The 20,022-nt window shown below is 37.1% G+C and overlaps 1 long non-coding RNA gene across 2 annotated transcripts in view; it reads right to left on the bottom strand.

Annotated features, from left to right (window-relative positions):
- Positions 1-16,967: 16,967 nt before the first annotated feature.
- The window catches only part of LOC111525010, a 7,293-nt gene continuing 4,238 nt past the window's right edge, over positions 16,968-20,022 (bottom strand). Inside the window, exon 4 of one of the 2 annotated variants that reach the window (XR_003309409.1) lies at positions 16,968-17,070. This is a non-coding gene — a long non-coding RNA (uncharacterized LOC111525010). Of the gene's footprint in view, positions 17,071-19,224; positions 19,349-20,022 lie in introns of those variants that run through there. The other variant, XR_003309410.1, reaches the window with a different exon arrangement.

Raw genomic sequence — 20,022 nt, 5'->3', positions numbered from 1 at the left:
ATTCCTGTACCCATTGAAATTAAACTAACACACAGTTACCTCTCATCCAGATCTTCCCACTGGATATTTTCCTTCACTTCTCCTACCCAACACATCATCTCCATGTTAATTATTTTCTTTGTTTAGACTATTTTATATTTTATTTTTAATATTAAAATTTCTAATCAACCTGGAATATTTTTGTACATTGTATGTGGCAGAAATGTTTATTAAATTTTCCAAACATCCAACTAATTCTTACATCATTTATTGAACATTACATTATTTTCCTAATAATTTGAAATACTGCCTTCACCTTATTTTTAAATTTTTATGTGCATAAGATTTTATTATATTGATCTAGCTTTTTTTCTTTCAAACTTTTGTTCTAGATTCGGGGGTACATGCGTAGGTTACACGGGTAAACTGCATGTTGCAGAGGGTTGGTGCACAGACTATTTTGTTACTCAGGTAATGAGTGTGGTACCCAATTGATAGTTTTTAATCCTCACCCGCCTCCCACCCTCCACCCCCAAGAAGGCCCTGGTGTCTATCGTTTCCTTCTTTGTGCCCATGGATACTCAGTGTTTCACTACCACTTATACGTGAGAATATGCAATATTTGGTTTTCTGTTCCTGCGTTAAACTAAACAGCTTCTGCACAGTAAAAGAAACTCTCAACAGTGTAAACAGACAATCTACACATGAGAAAAAATATTTGCAAGCCATGCATCCAACAAAAGTCTAATATCCAGAATCTAAGAAACTTAAATCAACAAGCAAAAAAAAAAAAAAAAAAAAATCCCATTTTTTAAAAAGGGCAAAGGACATGAACAGACACTTCTCAAAAGAAGACATACACATGGCCAAGAAGCATATGAAAAAATGTTCAACATCACTCATCATTAGAGAAATGCAAATCAAAACAATGAAATACCATCTCACAGCAGTCAGAATAGTTATTATTAAAAAGTCAGAAAATAGCAGATACTGGCAAGTTTGCAGAGAAAAGGAAACACATATACACTGTTCGTGGGAATGTAAGTTAGTTTAGCCACTGTGAAAACCAGTTTGGAGATTTTTCAGAGTACTTAAACAATAGAGCTACCTTTTAACCGAGTATTCCTATTACTGGATATACTCAAAGGAATCGAGATTGTTCTACGGAAAAGACATACACATGTATGATCATTACAGCGCTATTCACTATAGCAAAGTCATAGAATCAACCTGGAAGTCCATCAATGGTGGACTGGATAAAGAAAATATAGTATTAATACATATACACTGTGGAATAGCATGCAGCCATGAAGAGAACAAAATCATGTCCTTTGCAGCAACATGGACAGAGCTGAAGACAATTATCCTCAGTGAATTTTTTTAATGTTAAAATCTTGAAAATCTATTCTAATTATTAAGTACATAACCTGTTTCCACCTAAAGCATTCCTTCATTTAACACCCTTGCCACATCTAAGTGTAATTTTTGAAATACACCTACAAAGTCCTTGGTGCTTTTCAAACATTTTTATCCCCATGTTGCCATTCTAACTATTCATGTTTTTTTTTTTTTCAATTTTGGGAAGGGAAAATATGCTTAAAAACCAGGAATTATATTCATGTATCATATCAGCAGGAAAGATTCGTCCACCATCATGCTAGTGGTAAGCTGTATAGGAATGAACACTGGTTATCCAAATTAAAGACTTGGGAATAGATGAAGTTAGGAATTGAGCACATGGCTTAAGCTTTATTATGCTGGGATTAAGAGCTTTCTGAACAACAGTTTTTCACAGTTTAAATATAGTGAAGAAACTAACCTGTGCTCAAAACTATAACCTAAGATCTTAAAAAAGGGAGAATTCTGTAAACATTGTTTATATTCCTAGTCTTTGAAATGTATTGAAGGCCTCCCAATTAATCTGCTACCTCTGTAGTTGGCATGCTGCAAAAGAGAACATCTCCGTGCCTACAAAAGAGTAGCACAACATGTATTTGCAAGTAACATGAAAAAAATTTTGACTGTGCCCTGTCACTGAATGATGACTCTAGAACTCATATTTAGGTAAATGAATGTATGGAATGTAGGTGTGCAAACCATTCATAACTTTTCACTCTCTATGCAAAACCAGAAATACCACACACTAAAGTATTCTTTTGTAGGCCATGATTTGAGAGAAGATTTTACTCACAGCTCCATATTGACTCAAACTTTATTAACACAAGAAAGAGAGAGAAAGAGAGAAAGAAAAAAAGAAAGAAAGAGAGAAAGAAAGAGAGAGAGAAAGAAAGAAAGAGAGAGAGAGAAAGAGAGAGAGGAACGAAGGAAGGAAGGAAGGAAGGAAGGAGGGAGGGAGGGAGGGAAGGAGGGAAAGCTTGTATCAGAAGAGAGAGTGGAAATTCTTATAGTGGCCAATCATTTCGATAAACACAAGAAAATTCACACTAAAGTTCAATTATGTCAATGGTATCTGTGTGGAAAAGCCTTTAGTCAACATTCTAACCTTAGGCAAGAAGAAAGAACTCACTCTGGAGACACATTTCATGAATTCCATTAATGTGGAAAATTCTGTAGTCGCACTCTGGCCTTAGAAAGCACAAGACAGTTCACACTGGAGTGATATAACATTCATGCCTTCTATGTGAGAAAGCCTTTAGTCATTCTTATTTCAGAGGCCATGAGAGAAATCTCACCAGGGCGAAACCATATGAATGGCATCTATGTGGGAAAGCCTGCAGTCACAGTTCTGTTCTTAGAAACCACACTGAAGTTCACACTGGAGAAAACCATATGAATGTCAACAGTATGGGAAAGGCTTTAGTCAGTGTGTTGTTATTAGGCAGCCTGAGAGAACTCACACAGGAGAGAAACCATACGAACACCTTCCATGTGGGAAAACCTTCATTCAGTGTTCTCACCTTACACAACATGAGCAAACTCACACAGGAGAGAAACCATATGAATTAGGCTATGTGGGAAAGGCTTCAGTGAAGGTTGGGTCCTGGAATGACATGAGAGAATTCACACTGGAGAGCAGCCTTGTAGATGTCACCTATGTGGAAAATCCTTCAGTCACCATTCTTTCCTTAGATGGCATGAGAGAACTCAACACCAAAGAGACAATTAGAAATATCTTCAGAAAATATTCTGAACTTCGATGACATAGCGTTAGAAATGTAATTAGTGTGGATGAAAATTCAGCCATAGTTTTACTAGTGAACCACAGTGGAAAACTACAACATTGAAGAAACACTGTCTACAGTCAGTGTGGAAATTTTGTCAGTTATCCCTACTCCTGAGTTGACATAAACACATAACACATTCATCCACACTTATAACTGTGCACCAAAAAGCCTTTATTAAGTGATGATGTGGTTTGGATCTGTGTCCCCACAAAAATCTCATGTGAAATTGTAATCTCCAATGTTAGAGGAGGGACCTCATGGGAGGTGATTAGATCACAGGGGCAGATTTCCTCCTGTGACAGTGAGTGAGTTCTCATGAGACCTGGCTGTTTAAAAGTGTGCAGCACCTCCCCTACTCTCTCTCTATGTAGCGCTGTTTGCCAGTCTAGAGCAGTTTTATTCAGGCAGGTGAGAAGAAAACATACAGATTGATAGACACCCATTAGTGTAGGCATATTATATATATTCAGAAATAAAAGATAGTATACATATATGATTACATGTATGCATATACATGTAATACCTATAAATAAAATATATATGTAGAAAATATATAGAAATACTATCTATAAATAAAAACCACAGACGCAGTCACACATGGCTGTCTGTCACTACGCAGTGGTTCACATACAGACACAAGCAAAGCCATAGCTGAAAATACACACACGTGACTAAAGCTGCACACATAAAAATACATAAAAAATACATAACATGCAAATTTATACAGAAAGATGTTTATGAAAAATATTAAAATTTACATATTAATGTACATTAACTTGTAGCATTATATGCCAGGCTCTGGTAGTCTTTTGCCAGGCATGCAAGAGAAAAAATATACGTGTGTGTGTGTATATGTGTGTGTGCATGTGTATGTATACACACATACAATGTATACACATTGGGTATATTTATATATAAAAAACTATTATACATTATCAGAAATGCATAGTTAAATAATATATCGCATCAATGTATACACATTGTGTATATTTACACACGTCAATGTATACGCATTGGATATATTTATAAAGAAGTAAATATACATCATTAGAAATACATAGTTAAATAATATTTATGGTAATATCCACAAATAATAATATATATTCATAACAGGAACTCATACCCAAAATAACACACAAACACACAGACACACGCACACACACATAGACACAGATGTCCTTACATTTATATCAGGAACGCTTCGTCCTTTTGCAAGCTTTGTAGTGAAGGGAACAGAGGCTTTTCCCTGCCTTTTATATGGGACCTTCAGCTGATTGCAAACACCTGGCCAATGACCATTAACCACAGCCAGCCTAAGTGCCCTCAGCCACCAGATGATGTTTGATTACTTTTCTTCTCTTGGAAGGAAAAAACAAAAACAAATAAAAACCAATTAGTATATCTAAAGACATTCAAAATGAGGACTGAAACTTGGTATGTTTTCACTGAGGGACAAAGAAAATTGCCTCCCATTTCATGGTATTCTTCTCAAATGCTGAATATGGCACAATCTACTTACCTAATTATGTATGATTTATGGCCACTTCCACTGAAGCTACAGAGAGGAAGCTTGTTTGTGAAGACAATATTCAGTTTTATGAAACTCAGCAGGTACCTCATAAGGCTGCTTTTTACTGCAAAAGGCATAATTACTTGTCTAGAAATGAGAGTGTGAGAGAACTGATGGGAAAAAAAATATTAAAGTGAAGTACTTTAGAAACTTAGTGATTTACAGATGCTGTTAAGCACATTTATAAATGTGGCCAAGGTGAACAGACTGTGTGTAAACTTCAAACACAGACACTTAAAGAAGAAAGATGAGGACTCCAAATGCCTTTGCCAGTGACTCGTCTTTGAGATGTTGCCAACGAGGGGAGGTCAGAATCTCTGGGCTTCCCTTCTTGCCTGGGTAGCAAATCAAAGCCTCCCTTATTGAGCTGGCATTAATTGTAAGGAAATAGCTCTGTAGACGCTCTTTGACCTCCCACTTTCTCAGCTGTTTTCTTCATGAAGTAAACACTTTTGTTTTAGGACTCACATCTATTTCCCATTACAATGTTCCCGAGAAACCCTCACACTGAAGAAAGGTTGGTTTGTGCAATTTAATCATCATGGCCTCTATATTTCACATTTATTTCTCTTAGGCACAAACAATTCACTTGGTCGCACGTTTTTGTACTCCCTTCTGCTAGAAATCCTGTGCTCAGAAGGCTTGCTCAACACAATATAAAATGGGCACTTTAGCTACCGCTGAATGTAAGTTTCGTTTGCCTCTTAGCACTTCCTGAAGCATACAATCAGGGGTAAAGTCACAGCATGGTGTAAATAGCCAAGTAAGAGCAATAAAGAGAAAAACATCATTATGTGATTTTGGTACAAATGGTAGAAAAAGAAACTGTGTTACATATATCTGATTATAAATATGAGAAATCCTTCATTGACTTCCAGCTTTAACTATAAAATTTCCTTGAAAATGAATTTGTACTCTTTTTATACTGTTCACTATCTTCCAAAATATTTTTATTCTATATATTTAAAGTGTACAACATGATGTTTTGATAGACCTATACATAGTGAAATGTCAAGCAAATTAACATATCCATCCTCCCCAATATTTGCCTTTTTCTGTGTGTCATAAAAGTACCTAAAATCTACTGTCTTAGCAAATTTCCAGTATACAATACAATATTATTAATGATAGCCTTCATGGTATACGTTACGTCCCTAGACCTATTCATCCTTTACAGCTGCAACCTTGTACTTTTTCCCATAAATAACAAAATTCTGGCTGAAAACTAATAACACTAAATTTTGAGAAATTAGCACCAAAATTCCTCAAGTGAAGACAAAGGCTTTTTAAAAAAATAGAATAAGTAGTAGTTAAACACATTTTGGTAGATTTTAGAGCTCTCAGATTTCTAAGATATTTCAGTAAGTCACCTTGAAAATTATTATATATATTCGATAACTTGAGTCTAGAGAGGTTGGGGCTTTCACAGGAGAGAGCGGTGGAATGAAAATTAAAACATAAAAATGTAAACCTCTAGCAACATTTCTTCTCCACAGAAAGACCTTTATCATCAACTGGTTATATGTTGTTTTAATTTCTTCAGAAAAACTCCTATACTATCCTTGCATCAGTCTGTTCTAATGTTGCTATAAAGAAATATCTGAGGCTGGGTAATTTATAAAGAAAAGAGTTTTAATTGGCTCATGGCTCTGCAGGCTGTAGAGGAAGCATGGCGCCAGCGTCTGCTTGGCTTCTGGGGAGGCCTCAGGGAGCTTCGACTCATGGCAGAAGCCTGAGCGTACACATCACATGGCGAGAGCTGAAGCAAGAGAGGGGATGGGAGGTGCACACACTTTTTTTTTTTTTTTTTTTTTTTTGAGATGGAGTCTTGCTCTATTGCCCAGGCTGGAGTGCAGTGGCTTGATCTTGGCTCACTGCAACCTCCACCTCACGGGTTCAAGCAATTCTCCTGCCTCAGCCTCCTGAGTAGCTTGGATTATAGGTGTGCGCCACCATGCCCAGCTAATTTTTTGTATTTTTAACAGAGATGGGATTTCATCATATAGTTCAGACTGGTCTTGAACTCCTGACCTTGTGATTCTCCCGCCTCAGCCTCTCAAAGTGCTGGGATTACAGGCGTGAGCCAACACGACTGGCCCACACACTTTTAAACAACCACATCTTGCATGAACTCACTCATCACCAAGGGGATGGCACTAAACCATTCATGAGGGGTACACCCCCACGATCTCAACACCCCCACGATCTCAACACCTCCCACCAGACCCCATCTCTATAACAATGGGGCCTGGTAGGTGGTGTTTCTCCCACCATTTCAACACACGATTTGAAGGAGACATCCAAACTCTATCAGTCCATAAAATATATCCCCAGCTTTTGAATTCTTTTTATAGCTTTCTGTACAATAATTTTTTCTGCCTGTTCTATAACGTTTATCCATTTATCCTTGCTAATTGTAACCCTCAAAATTATTTATAATAACAAGGAATTATTATATTTGATCTACTCTTTTAAGGTTGAATTACTACTTAAAGGTACAAATAAAGCACAGCAAAAAACAAATACGTTTAAATGGTAGCATCTCCTTTTTTGGCATCTAAATTTTAAATTTGCATTTACTAGTTAATTGGAGCATTTTGTAGCTAATGATGATCCTAACTAGAAAAAACATCACATTACAGTTGTTGGTTTGACCATTTCCTACATGGTCCAAGGTCATCTGGTCCAACCAGCCAGTTCTTCCATTCATTTAGCTAATATTTATTGAGCATTTTCAATTTGTGTCAAGGACACCAACCTATCTATCTACCTATCACTCCCACACACTCTTCATTCTGGAAGAGTTATGATTTGGTTAGAAAATGTTAAGCCTATATTTGAATTATAACATGAATATACAATGGGTCTTAACCTGCCTGGGAAGGTATAAAACACAGAGAACCAGAGGGAAAACCAGGCAACATGTTAGCCAGTGACATGAGTGAACATATAGCAGATACTTTACATGTTTTATTCAGACGCTGCAGCTGAAAAGATCATGAGTGCCTGGATGATGGAATTGTTTTTAAGTTAGAAAAATTGATCAAATGTAAAGAGATGAACTTTAGGAGAAATAAATACATGCATTTGGTTTCAAGAAAGTGCTGCATGAAGAGAGGATGATAAAACCGTGGAATCAGAAATAGCAGCGGTGCTAGCTGGCAGTGACTATGATAGCAATAGCCTTCAAGAATCACCACAGGAAGCACTGACGTGGTATGATCTCATAGACAAGTACCAAGCCTATTGGGGCTGCATTAGAGAAGGAAAAGAAATATTTCAGCCACAACAAGACACGCGACAAAATTTGTTTACAAATATATATGGACTACCCTCTGGAGAGACTTGAATAAAGAAAAGTGTGAGGCAATTGTCTGCTGTAATGGTAGATGAGGAAAAAACATACAGGAGGGAGAATTGAGAGAATGTTTATTCAGGAAACAAGCTATGAAATGGGGAGAATTGCTTTGTGGAAAATTAGAACCAGACCAGCGATAGTAGCAGAATAGAAGTAGATTCCTAGCGTTGCTGAGATTCTCTTGAAGCAAGAAGTTTCTGGGTTTTATCTTCGAGATACTTAAAAAAAAATTGGGAGGAGTATGGCCCAAGCATCTCAAAACAATACCAATTTCCTTAGGTGACCTTGAGAGTTTGCACAAGCCTGAATTCTGGAAGTTTATTATTACATGCTTACATTTCTTTTTACTCTAACATTATCAGCTCTTTGAGGGAAAAAGTGGGTCTCAAAATACAAATGCCAAGATTCTCAAGAGCATCATCTACCACGTTTTGTGTACCTACTCCTCATTTATTTTATCTACTCTTCATTAAAACCCTCGAAGTTGAGGTATTGATAAACCTCTTGGAGAAGAAGAAAGGGGATGGAAAGGAGTTAAGCACTTGGCCAAAATCACACAGCTAGTATCAGGTCTTCCTAAAACCACAGTCATGCTTTTTTATCTTCATTTTGCTTTCTCAGCTACGTAACCAGATTACGTAGTTGATAAAACAATTTAAATGTCATAACTTTGTAAAAGGAAGACAAAATTTTGTAAAAGTAACAATGTAATTTCAATAATTAACCTTAAATGCTAAATAATTGTTAAGTGAAGGTTTTACACAATTTATGTAATTCAACACCATTGTCTTCCTGGATATTTAGTTATTTTTTCTATTTATCATGTTTGCTGTGTGCTTTTAGTTTATTACTCTAACTTACAAACCCTTATTTCAACATTTACTTATTTTCTTTCATATAGTATTGCATTGGAATTTCTTGGTTCTTGAGAAGAAACTCTTATTTGTATTCCTATGACAGGATTAAAGAGTTTTGCTAAACAGAGTTGGTGAAACTAAAAGAGACCAATAACGGGTCAATTGTGACTGTCATTTTTTCAGAGTTTTGAATTAAACTACTCTAAAATTTTGCATTATACCTTGAATAGATATTTTAGAAATGGAAGGCTTCAACTTTTATTTTCCCTCAGAAATGTTTGGGTATACTGACTTCATTCAAAATCCCCCTCTTTCCCCCACAGAATCTGGAATAATGAATTCTTGTGGAGATGATAAACATCTGTTGCTTTCGGAGGACAATTTGCAGACCTTATCTTATTTCTTATTTTGCCTCACTAAAGAAGTAGAGATATTCTTCTTAATCTACTTTTAGCTAATGAGGTAATTGAAGCTTAGGGAGTTGAAGAACTTGCCCAAGATCAATGGCTTTCAGGTGGTGGAGCTGTCATTCTAATAAAGCTGACTACAAAACCCATATTCATAGCTCCTACAATTGCAAGGCAAGGGACATTGAATATCACAAATGTGTGTGGTGGTGTTAATACAAATTATGGAGCACAGATCAGTGATTGAGGAGGAGAAGACATACCTCAACCCAAGACACAAGCTGGTAACTTATAGTACATACATAAGCAAGTGCACACACATATTCGCACACACAAGTGTTGTCATTGATGGTGTTGCTATACAAATGGACCCATACACTACACATTGTTCTGTAACGTGCCTGCTTTTTGCTCGGGAATCAAAGACCTTTCAAACTCAGCCTATGTAAATCCTATCATTCCTTTGATCTCTGTAAAGTATATCACTGTATATTTTTCAGCATTTCCTTAATTAATGAAACTTTAAATTACATCCTATCACTTACTCAATATTGCATTTAATTAATATCCAATTGGTTTTGCAATTTTTTCTGTGTATTTATATATCTTTTCAATCTTGCAAATATTTCTGTAAGATAAATTCTTACAAGAGGCATTCCTGAGGTATAGGTTTGCACATTTCAAATATTGATGGATACTGACCAATATAATTCTCTCTATGCAGAAGTGGATATAAGTATGTATTTTTACATCCTCTTGCCAATCATAATTTTTTCTAATATTCTATTCACAGAATATTTAGTTTTAATTTGCATTTTTTCATTAATGTGGTATATTACATTCCATTTGTGAATTAAATGTACAAATCTTTTCTCATTTGGGTTATTTGGTTTATTTTTTATTTTTAGGGTTTTTTGGTATATAATTTATGTAACCCGTTTTAATGTCTTGCATATATTTTTTAAATCTGTCTTTCATCTTTTTTAACATAAAGCATCTTTTGCTTGTTAGAAAATTTTATATTAGTTTGTGGTTCTATTTCCTGTTTTTTCTCTTGGACATTGATTTGATGCCTAGAAAAGACTATTATCCTAAGATTATATGAAATTATGTACTTATATTTGATTTTTAAAATATGGTATTCAGTTCTTTATTAGAAATTCTTCTGTATGGGGAAAAATGGGGATATAATTTGATTTTCTTCTAAATAGATACTCTACATTACCGACATGTGTTAGCAAAACATTTTTATAGTCTCAGCTCAGATTCCCCAGAAGCAGATTCTAAAATAAGGATTTCTATGCAAGTAATTTATTAACACGTTACGCCAAGTAGTAGGAAGTAGAAGAAGCAGGAAAAGGAGGGGACATAAGCCAAACAAGGTAAAGTTCAAGGTTCAGCCTGATCCCACGAGAAGCCTCAGAACATACATTTCACTGTGGAGTTTGGTGCATGTGGAGGCAAAGAAGCTGGGCTTTCATCCTCTTTCAGCAGTCAGCCATTGGAAATGGGCTACCTGGAGGGAAACGGGACTGCCAGACACTTCCGGCTCTTGGTGCAACAGAGGAAGCAGCTCCAATAACCTAAAGGTAACCCTTTGAAGAAGTTTGCAAGTTTGCGGCCGGGCACGGTGGCTCACGCCTGTAATCCCAGCACTTTGACAGGCCGAGGCGGGTGGATCACGAGGTCAGGAGATCGAGACCATCCTGACTAACACGGTGAAACCCCGTCTCTACTAACAACATGCTAATTTGTAATGGCTTAAGAGCCTTGCAAGCATCAGGGAGGAGGCCCTCACCGTAATTGTAATTCTTCGTCACTGTCTGACTCCCCATAGGACCGCGAGCTGCAGGAGGGCGGGAGCAGTGTCTGTGTTGTTGACTGCCATCTCTCCCCCTCAAAAATTGTGCCAGGAAAATAAAACACATAGCAAAAAAAGTGAGAGGTGAGAAGGTGAAGGAAAATGCATTTTAAAAATTAGGTAACTGTGTTTATAAAGAACTAAAACTAAATGTTTCTGGAAACTTCTTTTGTCTCAGTCCATGTTCTGTTGCTTGTAAAAGCTTATAACAGAATACCTGCAACTGGGTAATTTATAAAGAAAGAGAATTTATTTCCTACAGTTATGGAGGAAAATATATATTACATATATACAGGCACTCTCGCATGTGGGGCAGAGCTAGTTTGATCTAAACACCTCCCTGTCCGCTGGCCACATACATATATATACGGAGAGAATATAATATAAAGGGGAGTTTATTAAGTATTAATAATAAAGTTTATATTATATATATTTTATATAATACATATACTATTAGATCTGTCCCTCTGGAGAACACTAATACCGTATCCCTGTCCGTGCTCCACCAGTCATTCCCATGCCAAACCCTCTAGGCTTTTCTCATCTTCATATACATTTTTCTTTATGTGATTATTTTGAATATTTTCCACTCTGATTTTGTGCTCTCTCACTATATGGGATTAATAATTACGCATATGGATTTTGTCCTGTACTTCATTCAGCATCATTTATGTCATTGTCCTTTGTGCAAAATTCTCTAAGGGGGGCTAGAAGCTTAGGCATTTTGTCCTGTAATTTCTTCTTTGCCTCATGAGTTACTTCGAATTATGTGAAGTGTGTGGTCCTTTTTTTTTTTTTTTTCTCCTTTTGACCACTTACAATGATTAATGCATGCATTATTAGGGTTGGGTTTAAGCTATTATCTTGCTACATATTTTCTGCTTGCCCTATAGGGTCATTGTCCTTTTCCCCCTTTTTCTTTACCTTCCTAGGGATTATTTGAATAATATTAATAATTACATTTTGTTACTAGTTATATTTCTTTGTTATAGATTCCACTTTTATATATATTACAAACCCCCAATGTATTATTTTTAATAGCAATTATCATTTAAAGAGATTCCAAATACAAAGGGAAAAGCCGTATTTACCTACATATTTATCATTTCGAGTACTCTTTTTTGCTTGTTTGTTTGCTTGTTTTTGAGAAAGAGTCTCACTCAGTGACCCAGGCTGTAGTGCAGTGTTGTGATCTCAGCTCACTGCAACCTCCACCTCCCAGGTTCAAGCAATTCTCCTGCCTTGGCCTCCAGAGTAGCTGGGACTACAGTCACACACCAACATGCCTGGCTAATTTTTGTATTTTTAGTGGAGAGGGGATTTCACCATGTTGGCCAGGCCGGTCTCAACTCCTGACCTCAAATGATCTACGTGCCTTGGCCTCTCAATGTGCTGGGAGGCATGAGCCACCACCCCCGGCCTCTAGTACTTTATTTATTTTGATATGTCCAATTTTTATGTGGTATCATTTTCCTGTTACCCAAATAACTTAACATTTCTCCTAGTACTTGTCTCCTTGTAATGAATTGATTCTCTCAGCTTTTGTATGTCTACAAATTTGATAATGTCACTTCCAATTTTGAAAGATACTTTTACTAGGTAAGGTTTTTTTTTTTTTTTTTTTTTTTTGAGATGGAGTCTCACTCTGTCGCCCAGGCTGGAGTGCAGTGGCGCAATCGTGGCTCACTGCAAGCTCCGGTTCCCAGGTTCACGCCATTCTCCTGCCTCAGCCTCCCGAGTAGCTGGGACTACAGGTGTCGCCACCACGCCCGGCCAGTGTTTTGTATTTTTAGTACAGACAGGGTTTCACCATGTTAGCCAGGATGGTCTTGATCTCCTGACCTCGTGATCTGCCCGCCTCGGCCTCCCAAAGTGCTAGGATGACAGGCCTGAGCTCCCGCACCCAGCTGACTTGGTATTTTTTTACTCAGAGTGTGTTCTTATTTTTACATATGTTCCTGTATATGTATTTTTTTTCCTGGATGTCGTAGGGTTTGTTCAGTTTTCTCCGTGTTTCTTGTGCTTTGTTGGGCATCTTGGATCTGTGGTTTTCTGGGTTTTCATCAAACTTGGAAAAACATGGCTTATGATTTCTTCACATTTTTTTCTTTCACCTTGTATCCCTCCTCTTTTCTGGACTCCAGTTTTACTAAGCTGTTTGCTGTTGTCTTTGAGTTCACTCACACACTTCATGCTTTTCCAGCTGTTTTCTGTTTCTCACAGTGCATAATTTCTATTATTACGCGTAAAAGTTAATTAATCTTTGCTTCCACAGTGACCTGCCTTTAATTATATCAGTATTTTTTACTTGAGACATGATATTTTTCATCTCTAGAAGTTTGATCTCTGGCTTCATTATATAGTCCAGTTCTTTGATCATCATGTTAACATTTCTTCTACCTTCTTAAACACGAGTATGTTTGTAGTAGTTGTTTTAACGTTGTTTTCTGATGGTGATATCACCTGAATTATTTATGTGTCTGCTTCTACTGGGTTAGTTTTTCTCCTGGCTATAGGTCATACTTTCCTGCTTCTTTGATTGCTTGGTAATTTCTAAATGGATGTTGGGCACTAGTTTTTTTTTTTGTTTTGTTTTTTGTTTTTACTGTGTGGTTGCTAAATTTTTCATATTCTTTTAAATACTGAACTCTTTTTCTGAACCACGATTTAGTTACTTAGAATCATTTTTGTCTTTTAGGTATGCTATTAAGATTTGTTTGGTTGGAACCAGCAGCCTATAGTATGGGGCTACTTTGTAGTCCCATTAAAGCAACACCGTTCTGAGGTTCTATTCAGTGGCCCATGTGGTAGGAGGTCTGTGCTCTCCATTTCGTGTGAACCTGAATGAATGCCTTTGTATGATCACACTATTACACACAGTGTAATTCCACACAACGTATCACACACTGTGTAACTCCAGACACACTGTGAATTGCACACACTGTATCACCCACGGTGTAACTGTACACACTGCATTCATTACAGTGTGGTTACACACAATCACACACTGTAATTGCACACGCTGCCTCACACGGTGTGATTACACACACACTGTATCACACACTATGTAATTGCACACTGTACCACACAGTGTCATTGCACACCCTGTATCTCACACACACACACACTATACACACTGTATCACACACAGTGGGACTGCACACATACTGTAGCACAATTACACACACTGTAGCACAGTGTGACTGCACACATGCTGTATCACACACACGGTGTGAGCTGTGGGGATTGTTTGGCCGCTCCTTTCTGATGGCTCTTTCCAGACTCTCAGTAGGTCCCACCCACCCATGCTCATCCAGTGCTAAATCAAAGACCAGAGGGGAGCACTCTACAAATCTCCAGACCGCTTTCCCTCTCCAGCATTTTGTCCTGCAAATTCTGGCCACTGTGGCTCCTCAAGTTCTGAAGTCAGTTTCCCCAAGTCAGTGAGCTCACTGGACTCTCTTTGGATCTCTCCTGTGCTGCAGACCAGAAACTCTCCAGGAAGCACACGGCACTTCTAAGCCTTGTCTCGTTTATTTGCCATCTCTTAGCAATGTTGGCCAATATCTGAAATCTATTGTTTAATGCATTTTGCCCAGTTTTCCATTTGTTCAAGGTAGAAGTTGAAATCTGGTCTCTGTTATTTCATTGTAACTGGTGATTTTTTTTTCCCCTAAATTGGTGAGATCTAAGTGTACACAAGTACAACCCATATGTATTTAGATAATAGGCAAAATTAAGCTATTAGAGTGACAAGTGCTTTCATACACTATTTAGGGTATGCATATTGCTATGGTTCCTGAAACAGCATATATCCTGGAGAGACATATAAAGAGTTACATTTCTATCCAGCCAGTAAGGATGATTCCTGTTGCATATAAAACAGTGGGGAAGGACAACTTCATCTCCAAAAAGAACTAGTGTTTAACATTTTTTGATATTTGTTTATAAATTTTATATTAAAATTAAATAAGCCAATGAAAATAATGTGTTAAAACTATGTAATGAGAAGGACCTATGTTTATAATAAATTATTACAGGAAAACATGAACTTCCAAGATACCCTCTCTTTTCCTCTATCTTTCTGCATTTGGGAAATACAGTCTTAGTGACTTAGGTGCCTGCAGCATTTACAAATTTGAAAAAAAGATTTAGTAATTCATGAAGGTTATCTGAAAGGGTAAGATATAATAAACAACAGATCCGCTTCTGAAAGAGCATATGATGCCACGGACACACCTCTAAAGAATACATTTTATTGCATTAAGCACATTTATGGTGGTGCCTTTATTATCTCATTATATAAATATATAATCTTATCAAGGTTCATTTTCTATTTAAGAACAATCCACTTTTTGTTAATAAATTGAATACCACTAGGAAACTAATAGCGTGGGAAAATCTAATGAATGGGTAACTGAGGCCTAAAACAAAATTAGATTATTTGGCAAGATGTAATCCCAAAGGAAATTAGATTCTGTATCTTGTTTTTATAATTCTAAGAAATTAAAAATTTTGTATTAAAATATTAGATACATCCTATGATCATTTTGGGTATATTATATCCATCAAAAATTCTACATAAAAATGTATAATAATTCCTCACATGCTAATTTGTAATGTTTACGCTTGTAAGTATTTGAGTCTATTAACGAATTTTATATGGCTCTATTAATCATTACAAAAGATATAATCACCAAACCCTGAAAGTAAGTCCCAAAGATAAAAACAAATCTAGAGAACTGTAAAATATATTAATTTTGGGGTCTAAAGAAAGTCAAGCGATAGAATTACAATTCATTCAAAAAACTATTTTCATTTTTACTCTGTGGTTCCAAGGCTTTGTGAGAATTCCAAGAGGTATCAGACACGATCCTATTTCAAGTACTCAGTAGAAAAGGGAGTTGGTTTAGAATCAAACAGACTTCGTTTTGAACTTAAATTCATTTTTTGCCTTATTGGCTTTTGACTTTTCAGTTTATTTTCCTGGATTTCCATTTTCTCATCTATAAAATAGGGATTCTGGCTTATCTCATTGCCTAGCACATAATAAGGGCTCAGTGAAGCTGCTAACTTACTGAAGAAAAATATGCTTCTGATGTCAGTGCCATGGTGACAACAGCATCATAGTAAATAAAAAGGACTAAAAGCTCAGGTGGTTGTAGGGCTTGTGTAAATGTGCGGTTCATGTCATCATCACTGCCATCTAGTGGCAATGTGACCAACCGCACTGTGTAAACCCTACTGGGCATATACTGTATGTAAATCATTTCCATTCTCTGCACCATGGTATTAAGAACACTTCCATTACAAAGCATAATTTGTTAGTTTATTTCAGAATTGTTTCTCTAAAACAAGGTTAGGATCACAGAAAGGCCACTCATATCTCTCTTCAGTTTTCTATTAAATACAGTGAAATTACAACACTTTACACATAAGAAGGGATCAATGTTTTTTAAGTGACAATATTTCCAGTGTAGAAATTGCAATGACAGGCCAGGCGCGGTGGCTCATGCCTGTAATCCCAGCATTTTGGGAGGCCAAGGCGGGCGGATCACGAGGTCAGGAGATCGAGACCATCCTGGCTAACACGGTGAAACCCCGTCTCTACTAAAAATACAAAAAATTAGCCTGGTGTTGTGGCGGTCTCTTGTAGTCCCAGCTACTCAGGAGGCTGAGGCAGGAGAGTGACAGGAACCCGGGAGACGGAGCTTGCAGTGAGCCAAGATCGCGCCACTGCACTCCAGTCTGGGTGACAGAGCGAGACACCGTCTCAAAAATAATAATAAAAAAAATAAAAACAAATTGCAATGAGAAATCCACAGTATAGAATTAAGTGTAAGGCTCAGGGTCCTGAAAAAGAAAACAGAAAGTTTTATATAAAGACATAGAAACTACTCATAAAACAGAAATTGATGTAGCGGACTTCCAAGAAGTAGTTTTTTAAGATACCCAGTAGAAGAAAGGAAAATTTATTTCAAGCAGAGGTTATTTTCTGTTTAAAAAATTGGTTAAAACCATCATATTTTTGTAATAGAAACAGATGCAGCTGAAGAGAAACACAAAGAAAAAAGACACCACGACCACCACCACCTAGTCCCTAAACGGGCTGAAGACCAAGAATGGTGAGGCCAGGGGTCTGGACAAGATTTGGGGAAACAAAGAAAGGAGACAACCAGTACCTTGGGAACCAAAGCCACAGGGGTCAGCAGAAACGCTGTACCTTCAAGGGCTTAAGAGCCTTGCAAGCATCGGGGAGGGGAGTTCCCTTTTCACAGCTCTCACCGTAATTGTAATTCTTCATTACTGTTGGAATCTCCCATGGGACGGTGAGCTGCAGGAGGGCAGGGGCAGGGGCAGTGTCTGTGTTCTTGACTGCCATCTCTCCCCACAAAACATTGTGCCAGGGAAATAAAACACACAATGGAAAAAGTGAGAGAAAGTGAGAAGGTGAAGGAAAATGCATTTTAAAAATTGGTAATTGTGTTTATAAAGAACTAAAACTAAATGTTTCTGGAAACTTCCTTTGTCTCAGTCCGTGTTCTGTTGCTTATAACAGAATACGTGCAACTGGGTAATTTATAAAGAAAGAGAATTTATTTCCTACAGTTATGGAGTCTGAGAAGTCCAAGTCAGGCTGCCTCTGGTGAGAGCCTTCTTCCTCTGCAGAGTCCTGAGGTAGCAGCGGGCACCACATGGCAAGGGGGCCGTGCGTGCTCACATGCTCAGAACTCTCTTCCTCTTCTTATAAAGCCACCAGTCCCATTCCTGTGACAACCCACTAATCCATTAACCCACACATCTATGAATGGATCAATCCCTTCCCGAGGACTCTGCCCTCAGGACCCAATCACCTTTCAAACGCCCCCACCTCTCACTTCTGCCACGTGGAGGAATAAATTTCAAGATGAGTTTTGGAGGCTACAGATAAACAAACCCCAGTAGTTTGGTGATAAGGAGAATTCTAATAATATCGTATAATTTTATGATAAAATATGACTATTTAATTAATGGTGGGCTGCTTAACAAAGGTAAAAATTTTTCTCCAAATGTGATCATCATAGCAAACCGAGGTTTTGCTGACAAAGTAAGTTTCATCTCCTGAGTAACTTCATAAATCAATGGAAATTATCTTTTTTCTGTATCTAGTAGACATACTGACTATTCCTTTGAAGCTAAATAGTGCCAGGACTTTTTCCTGTGAAGTGGTATGAAAAGTAAATCCTTTTTGTGTAACACTGGCTATGAAAATTATACTACAGTTCTTAGTTTATCCAATTAAAGAAATTCTCTTTAAGAGATTATTTTTACAAATTTTAATGGCATATTGGTAGTACATTCCTTTAAACAGGTCAAAATTTAGTTCTTTATTAAGCTGATAATAAGAGTTGTATAACCTTTTCCATATTTTATTAATTTAGGATCTCGCTGAACATATTTGTTCTAAACACATTATGTTTTCGGGATGTGTTTAGATATATAAAAGGGATTTTTTTATTTTGTTGATTTTCCCTATTCTAATTTTTCCATAGTCTTCCATTAAGGGCTCCTCTTTGAGTGATTATTTTAAAATTCACCTTCCTCCTACATTATTTTCCAAATCAATCTTTTTCCCTTTCTAAAATAGTACTTTTATTTAGTTAAAATAAATGTCATAGTGGGAATGTTATCAACACAGAGTAGTAGTATGTAACAGGTTTTGATTTTGTTGGCATGGATCCTGGTCAATATTGCCTCTAAAACTTCAAAAACTAACCAGTTAATAAACATTAGCCATTTTTACCTTAGCAATTTCACATGAATCCATGGAAAACATATGCTCCTGACATATTCATATCTCCTCAAACGCTTTTGTGCTATATGCCTGTTGACAATTCGTATGGTATTGCATTTTGATTATGCAAAATGACATACAGAGTAATTTATTCCTAGGTTAGAAATAGAAAAGTTACCTAATCCACAAGCCCCAGGGTACTGTTAGCAGTGTCTACTCACAGTAATCACAATGAATTTGATGCCTGTGGCCTATTTTCACACTGCAGTATTCTGGGCCGGGAGCTCAGACAAGCTGTTCTGCTCTGAGCCACGCATAACAACTAGCAACAAACATTTGGGGCTTCCTATTGAACATCTGTTGCAAGAGCAGAGAGATATAATTACAACGCAGTGTCCCATTTCTTTCCTCCTAATCCACCAAGAATCATTTTAATAGTTTTTTTTTCTATCATTTATATGGTTTAAGTAAATTATGCAAGGAGATGTTGATTGTAAAATGGTTCTTTTGTTTCCAACCTGTTTTCCTTGGTTCGTTGTCAGGCGACCTGAGGTCCAATGCCTTTATTCCAGCTCATCAGTGTCCCCCTTTCCTCTCTCTCTTTTTTTATTATTTCGTTACTTTTCCACAGACCTTTCTTTCCTACCTAGACAAGTGACCTCCTATTGATTATTACTATTCTCAATATCTTCTAAAACATGAGATCTTTTCTTTTCATACTTAGCATATTTACACAGGGCTTCCTTTATATAGACTGTGCAAAGCCACTGATTGATTTTCTCTTTCCACTTCCTTCTTTTTTAAAAAAATTAACCTGGGGGAAGGAATATAAGCTTCCTCCCAGGGACAGTGTATGCAGGAGATGCTGCTACTCACTATCTTCACTTCAACAGCCTCACCAATACTCACACCAATATGCACGCACACACACACACATGCATAAACAGGCGCGCACACCACACACACCACACACATCCACACACACACATGCACACACACACACATGCACACACACACACATGCACACACAC

The sequence above is a fragment of the Piliocolobus tephrosceles genome, chromosome X (genome assembly GCF_002776525.5).
Source record: "Piliocolobus tephrosceles isolate RC106 chromosome X, ASM277652v3, whole genome shotgun sequence".
Taxonomy (NCBI): Eukaryota; Metazoa; Chordata; class Mammalia; order Primates; family Cercopithecidae; genus Piliocolobus; species Piliocolobus tephrosceles.
Note: the sequence above shows the minus strand (reverse complement) of the source record. Positions and strands in the feature narration are given on the sequence as shown.